Genomic DNA, 7,500 nt, shown 5'->3' with positions numbered 1-7,500 from the left:
ACACACACACACACACACACACACACACACACACACGCGCACACACACACACACACACACACACACACACACACACACACACACACACACACACACACACACACACACACACACAAAGAACTTCAATAAAGGGACAGGCGATATGGGTTTTAAATTATACCACAATATTTTCTGCTATTGTTTGAGATAACAATACTTATGACATCATTAATAAGTATCCACTGACAGACAAAAACTCTGTAAAAAAGTATCATTCATATCTAGTATTTTAAGTGTTGTGATCACACACACACACACACACACGCACACACACACACACACACACACACACACACACACACTGTAATGCTGTTGCTGCTTCATTCACACTGGACGCTAGAGGGCGCCCTTACACATAAACTCTACATATAGATTACTGAAGAAAAGACATCAGCTATCAGTGTTGCCAGATTGGGCAGTTTTCCACCCAATAGGGCGGTTTTGAATTTATTTTTGGGGGTAAAAAAAGACAGGCGGGTAGTGAAAATTTGGGCGGTTTTGCAACGTGCCCGCCAGCCCCGGTCTGCCCTTATAAACCTGTTTTGATCTCCCAAAGAGATGCCATAGCCCCCGTTCTTCACATAGAAACACTTAGAACAGTGTTGAAATGCTTGTGATCTCCCTCCCTGACACGACATCTCAATCCCCCCCCCCCCCCCCCCTCCTCAGCCTCAAGACAGGTTATTATAGTCTACTAATTGTTGGCCGGCGCTTTTTGGTTTTCAGCTTTTTTTTTGACAGTTTTTTGGCTGGAAATATTTGGCAACATCTGGCAACACTGTGCAGGAGAGGATAAAGATGATAGAAATGCAAACATAAATATTGAAGCACGTCTGTTCACACTGATTTCAAACACTCCACTGATGAAATATATGAAGACTAAATCACTACGTCAGTTTGTAAACAAGCTCATGAATGCTAAACTGTCACATGTGCTCCTGTAATAAATCCCAGCGCAGACCGGTTGTTGGTTCTATAGTTATTGTTACGGTGAGTCGAGTGTTTTTATCGTGGGCAGACTATTTTCATGTATATTCAGCATCAGCAAACGTGAATGTCCTGAACGTCCCCACGCTCTCATTCAGCTGACAGGACGAGGGATGATGAACAACACTTCAGATGCTTCAGAGAATCTTTCAATCATTCACACAGAGGTGGAATCTCCCTGCTCCACCACTCGCAGGAGATGATGAATGAGTGAATGAGGGAGAGAGAGAGAGAGAGAGAGAGAGAGAGAGAGAGAGAGAGAGATGGATGACGGATGGATGATTGCAGATGAAGAGCTGAGACACATCACTTACACTGACCACACCAACTTCACTGTACATCATACACTCAGCAGACCACACACACACACACACGCACGCACACACACGCACACACACACACACACACACACACACACACAAAAGTGTAGCAAGAAAGTATCCCCCACACCATAACACCACCAGCAGCCTGAACCATTGATACAAGGCAGGATGGATCCATGCTTTCATGTTGTTGATGCCAAATCTGACCCGACCCGAAATGAAGCCTCATCAGACCAGGCAACATTTCTCCAATCTTCTATTGTCCAGTTTTGGTGAGCCTGTGTGAATTGTAGCCTCAGTTTTCTGTTCTTAGCTGACAGGAGTGGCACCCGGTGTGGTCTTCTGCTGCTCTAGCCCATCCGCCTCAAGGTTGGACGTGTTGTGTGTTCAGAGATGCTCTTCTGCAGACCTCGGTTGTAACGAGTGCTTATTTGAGTTACTGTTGCCTTTATATCAGCTGGAACCAGTCTGGCCATTCTCCTCTGACGTCAACAAGGCATTTGTGCCCACAGAACTGTCGCTCACTGGATATTTCCTCTTGTTCAAGCCATTCTCTGTAAACCCTAGAGATGGTTGTGCGTGAAAATCCCAGTAGATCAGCAGTTTCTGAAATACTCAGGCCAGCCCGTCTGTCACCACCAACCATGCCACGTTCAAAGTCACTTAAATCCCCTTTCTTCCCCATTCTGATGCTCAGTTTGTACTGCAGCAGATCGTCTTGACCATGTCTACATGCCTAAATGCACTCAGTTGCTGCCATGTGATTGGCTGATTAGAAAGTCACAAGTGTACCTAATAAAGTGGCCGGTGAGTGTGTTTTAAACAGCAATATTCAATGATTGTTTAATGAAACATGTGCATCTTGTGTGCTGGTGATCTAAAGTTATGTTCCTGTAATATCTATATGATAAAAGGATTACGTGACCCAATGATCCTGCAAATGCAAGGCTTCTCTAAACAAATGAATGAGACATGCCAAGTTTTGAGAGCCTGTGTTAAAAGTAGTGACTGCTTAGTTTTTTGTCTAGGGTTTTGACATTGGTTGCATTTGATTGTAAAAAAAACTGTGATATAAATGCTCTGTTAATGTAGCTCTGCACTGTGATCTGTTTACACACACACATTTTGAAGAGGCACAAATAACCCAGTTAGGTTTCTGGTGTGTTTCGTCGAATCAGACTTCATAAAGGTAGCCCAAAGTCTCAATATATCCTGTCTTGGAGTAGAGTTTCAATCTTTCTGTCTTGTTATGCAGTGAATGTGTGTGTGTGTGTGTGTGTGTGTTGTGCGGAGCTGATGTGTGTCTGTTCTATTGTCATTCTGTGTTTGTCACACTGCAGACAGACATCAGCCAATGTATAACACACAGATCTCAGCGTGCACACACACGCACACACACACACTCTGGGGTGGATTAAAGCAGAAGAGGTGTGTGTGTGTGTGTGTGTGATCAGCATATTTCCAGATCTCCGAGCTCTTTAAACAGCCGATAGGAACATCGCTCAGCACAATTGTTTCGAACTCTTCTGTTTAGAGCGAGAGTCTCACTGCTGGATTACTTTCACAGGTCTCTTAAAGGGGTAGTGCACACAAAAATGGAAAGCTTCTGTTCATTTACTCAGCCACAGATCCTCCAAGATGTTAGTGACTCTTTTTATTCAATAAAATATATTAGATTATTAAGTTAATTCCATTTATATATACAGTGTTCATACGGTCATGGAAAACCTGGAAAAGTCATGGAATTTTCGACATGGCATTTTACAGGCCTGGAGAAGTTTTGGAAAAACAGACAAACGTGCATAGAGTAATGAAGTTAACCCTGCGCTCGTGCTTAAAAAAAAAACTGCTTTGGTGCGTTAATCTTGTCAATACTATTGTTCAAATAGGTCATAATTCACACTCATTAAATAATTGCTTCGTACAGTTTTTACATTCTTCAGGTGATGCAAAACACAAACGTTTCAGCACAGTGCCTTCCTCGGTGTGACACAATCCTCTCACTCCACCCTTTTGTCCCACAATCAATCACATTGCATCATTGGTTAGACGACCACTGGATGATCTCATTTTCATTCCGTTACTCCTTAATTAACCACACAGGACACATTTACCTTCAAAAACATTATTTCACAGGAAAATAGCAAATCAATTATCATCATTTACTTAATTATGTCTCCTTCAATACAATGAAATTCCTCAAACATTAAAACATACATTTGTCCAGCAATCAATCACATTGTGTCTGATATGATTGAATGTGAGAGAATGTTTATTTTTTGTTTAATAATAATAATAATAATTCCTTACATTTATACAGCGCTTTTCTATTCACTCAAAGCGCTTTACACATTGGGGGAATCTCCTCATCCACCACCAGTGTGCAGCATCCACCTGGATGACGCGACGGCAGCCATTTTGCGCCAGACTGCACACCACACACCAGCTGATTGGTGGAGAGGAGACAGAGTGATGTTGCCAATTATGATATGGGGATGATTAGAGGCCATGATGGACATTGTGTCTGATATGATTGAATGTGAGAGAAATTTATTTTTTGTTTATTCATTCATTCATTCATTTTCTTTTCGGCTTAGTCCCTTCATTAATCAGGGGTCGCCACAGTGGAATGAACCGCCAACTTATCCAGCATATGTTTTACGCAGCGGATGCCCTTCCAGCTGCAACCCATCTATGGGAAACATCCATACACACTCACTCACACACATACACTACGGACAATTTAGCCTTCCCAATTCTCCTGTACCGCATGTCTTTGGACTGTGGGGGAAACCGGAGCATCCGGAGGAAACCCACGCGAACGCAGTGAGAACATGCAAACTCCACACAGAAACCCCAACTGACCCAGCCAGGACTCAAACCAGCGACCTTCTTGCTGTGAGGCGACAGCACTACCTACTGTGTCGCCCTATTTTTTGTTTAATAATAATAATAATAATAATAATAATAATTCCTTACATTTATACAGTGCTTTTCTGGGCACTCAAAGCGCTTTACACATTGGGGGAATCTCCTCATCCACCACCAGTGTGCAGCATCCACCTGGATGACGCGACGGCAATCATGTTGCGCCAGAACGCACACCACACACCAGCTGATTGGTGGAGAGGAGACAGAGTGATTAAGCCAATTATAATATGGGGATGATTAGGAGGCCATGATGGACAGAGGCCAGTGGGCAGATTTGGCCAGGACTTTTAATGACCACAGAAAGTCAGGACCTTGGTTTAACGTCTCATCCGAAAGACGGCGCTCACTGAGCAGTATAGAGTCCCTGTCACTATACTGGGGCATTAGGACCCACACAGACCGCAGGTTGGGCGCCCCCTGCTGGCCTCACTAACACCACTTCTGACAGCAACCTAGTTTTCCCATGTGGTCTCCCATCCGGGTACTGACCGGGCACAGCCCAGCTTAGCTTCAGTGGGCGATCCATGTGAGAGTTGCAGAGAGCTAGCTGCCGTGTTTGTGTCACACTGAGGAAGGCACTGTGCCGTTTGTGTTTTGCATCACCTGCAGAATGTAAAATAAAACTGTACAAAGCAATTATTTGATAAGTGTGAATTATGACCTTTTTGAAAAACAGAAAACCCACAAAGTTTTGGAAAAGTCCTGGAAATTAGTTGCACAAATATCTGTATTCTTGAATTTGGGCTGCATGATATTGGAAACATCTGACATGACCATATTTAGTATTTCTGTGATGTTTATTGCGATGTGAATACAATTTCTCCAGATGATTTAACAGGTTTATTTGGATTGATTGGGGGGATTTTGTAGGAGAGTGAATCTTGAATAATATATAACAAATAAACTACAAGCATAGATAAATCAAATATAGCAAAGACTAAAGTGAATGATAGTTTTCAGGTATTCACTATTCTGGCACAGATATTGAATAATCAACACTGCATAGTCTTCATTGTGTATTATTTCATCTTTATTAAAGTTTATAATAATAAAGTTAGCGTTATTAATAAAACTTTATTATTATAAAATGACTTGTGGCCGGATGTTTTACACTCTGAAATATTGAAATGTTCACAGTCACAGGCCTTAAAGGGACAGTTCACTCAAAGATTAAATGTACACACTATTTACTCACCCGTCACTTGTTTCAATACTAAAGGAGTTATTAAATTATCATCTTTTTGTGTTCAATTTAAAAAAGAGAATGTTTGAAACATGTGAAGGCTGTAATGAAAATGCTAAGTAATTTTAGGTGAACGATCTCTTTAAAAATGCATGCAGATGATAAACTTTTACACCATTATGATTAAACTCTGTATTTAACTATAATCCCAACATTGCATATCCTGCGATGTGACTATTGCGGATGCACACATTGCGGTATCGATGCTGAAAGGATATATTGTGCAGCCCTAACTTGAATATAGCTTAGTTGTCTTTACTTTTTTTCTGTCCTTGGCCAAAAACATGCTCTCACATTATTAGTGCTGTTTAAGAATCAATTTTACAGAAATACAAAAATAAATGTAAACTAAATAGATTGTTTTATGATATGCTGTAATAAATTTAAACATGCATTGTTTTTATTATTATTTACCATATATATGTAGACATTACATGAATCATTACGTCATGAAAAAGTCTCGGAAAAGTCGTGGAATTTATATAATATTGTATATATATGAATATATATTAAGTATATAAAGTTTGTGAGCTGAATCTGTGGCTCTTGGTGCGTCAAATAGCGTGATAGAGAGTGTATGGGTGTTGGAAGTGCATCCGCTGAGTAAAACATGCTGGAATAGTTGGCGGTTCATTCTGCTGTGGCGACACCTGATGAATAAAGCGACTAAGCTGAAGGGAAAATGAATGAATGAATATATTAGATTAATTAAGCTGCTAATTTGTTCAACACATTTACCCCCGGTTTCACAAACAAGGTTTAAGGCTAGTCAAGATTAAATTGCATGTTTGAGCTGTCTCAACTCAAAATAACTCGCTGTGAGATGTCTTGAAATACGTCAGTGTTATTTTTGCACACCAGTGATATATTTTTCTAAGGTCATTTTTATAAATGTAGCTTAAATAGCCTAATTTAACTACGACCCAGTCCTGGATTACTCTAAGCACTGTTTGTGAATCTGGGTCATAAATTAATTATGTACAAGTAGATACAATTTCAATGCAATATTAAAAGTCCTGCAAACCTTAATTGTTTTGTGTCTGTTAGGCTGATGTACATGTTAATGCAAGCTTTATCAGCCGCTGTTTTCCCTCTGTCTGATGGTTTGCTTCTGTTTATGCACACCTATAGGATTTACCAGGAGATGAGTTGGCATTTGATTTCTATAATACATGAACTGACACTGATAAAAGCTGTAAAGTATGGATAATGTATGAAAGGTTTTCCCTTGAGGAGGCCGCAGCATGTCCTTCAGTCAGATTTATCCCTAAAGTACAGCTAACAACACACACACAATCTCACAGAAACACCCAGAGGCAGAGAAAAGGACACGGTGTTTGAGGAAAAGATATACAGCACACAAAGGATAAACACACACACACACACACAGGAATAAACACAAATACAAACACACACACAGACAAATGCGTAGACACACACACACACACACGCACACACACACACACACACACACACACACACACACACACAAATGCACAAATACAAATACACACATACAGACACACAAACAGATGAATGCACACATACAAAGATGCACAAACACACACACGCATGCACACACACGCACACACAGAGATGCACACAAAGTTTAAACATGTTCCCAAATGCTCACAAGTGTCACAGGTGTGTGTGTGTGTGTGTTTTCACTGTCACCAGTTTTTCAGTCACAGTCTGAGCTGAATGTCAATCCTCTGTCCCTCACAATCGTATTGATTGATTGATTGATTGATTGATTGGTCATAACAAAAGCTATTGACTAAAGTCAGAGGGCATCACGGTGACGCAGTGGGTAGTACGATCGCCTCACAGCAAGAAGGTCACTGGTTCGAGCCTCGGCTGGGTCAGTTGGCACTTCTATGTGGAGTTTGCATGTTCTCCCCATGTTGGCGTGGATTTCCTCCGGGTGCTCCGGTTTCCCCCACAGTCCAAACACATGCGCTATAGGGGAATTGATTA

The 7,500-nt window shown here is 41.1% G+C and overlaps 1 protein-coding gene across 1 annotated transcript in view; it reads right to left on the bottom strand.

The window, feature by feature from the left end:
• LOC130241176 (dedicator of cytokinesis protein 2) overlaps nucleotides 1-7,500 on the bottom strand; it is a 298,239-nt gene that overhangs the window by 32,756 nt on the left and 257,983 nt on the right. The gene's annotated exons all lie outside the window — the stretch shown is intronic.

The sequence above is a fragment of the Danio aesculapii genome, chromosome 14 (genome assembly GCF_903798145.1).
Source record: "Danio aesculapii chromosome 14, fDanAes4.1, whole genome shotgun sequence".
In the NCBI taxonomy this organism is placed as follows: domain Eukaryota; kingdom Metazoa; phylum Chordata; class Actinopteri; order Cypriniformes; family Danionidae; genus Danio; species Danio aesculapii.
The sequence above is the reverse complement of the archived record's forward strand: the minus strand, read 5'-3'. Positions and strand labels throughout refer to the sequence as shown.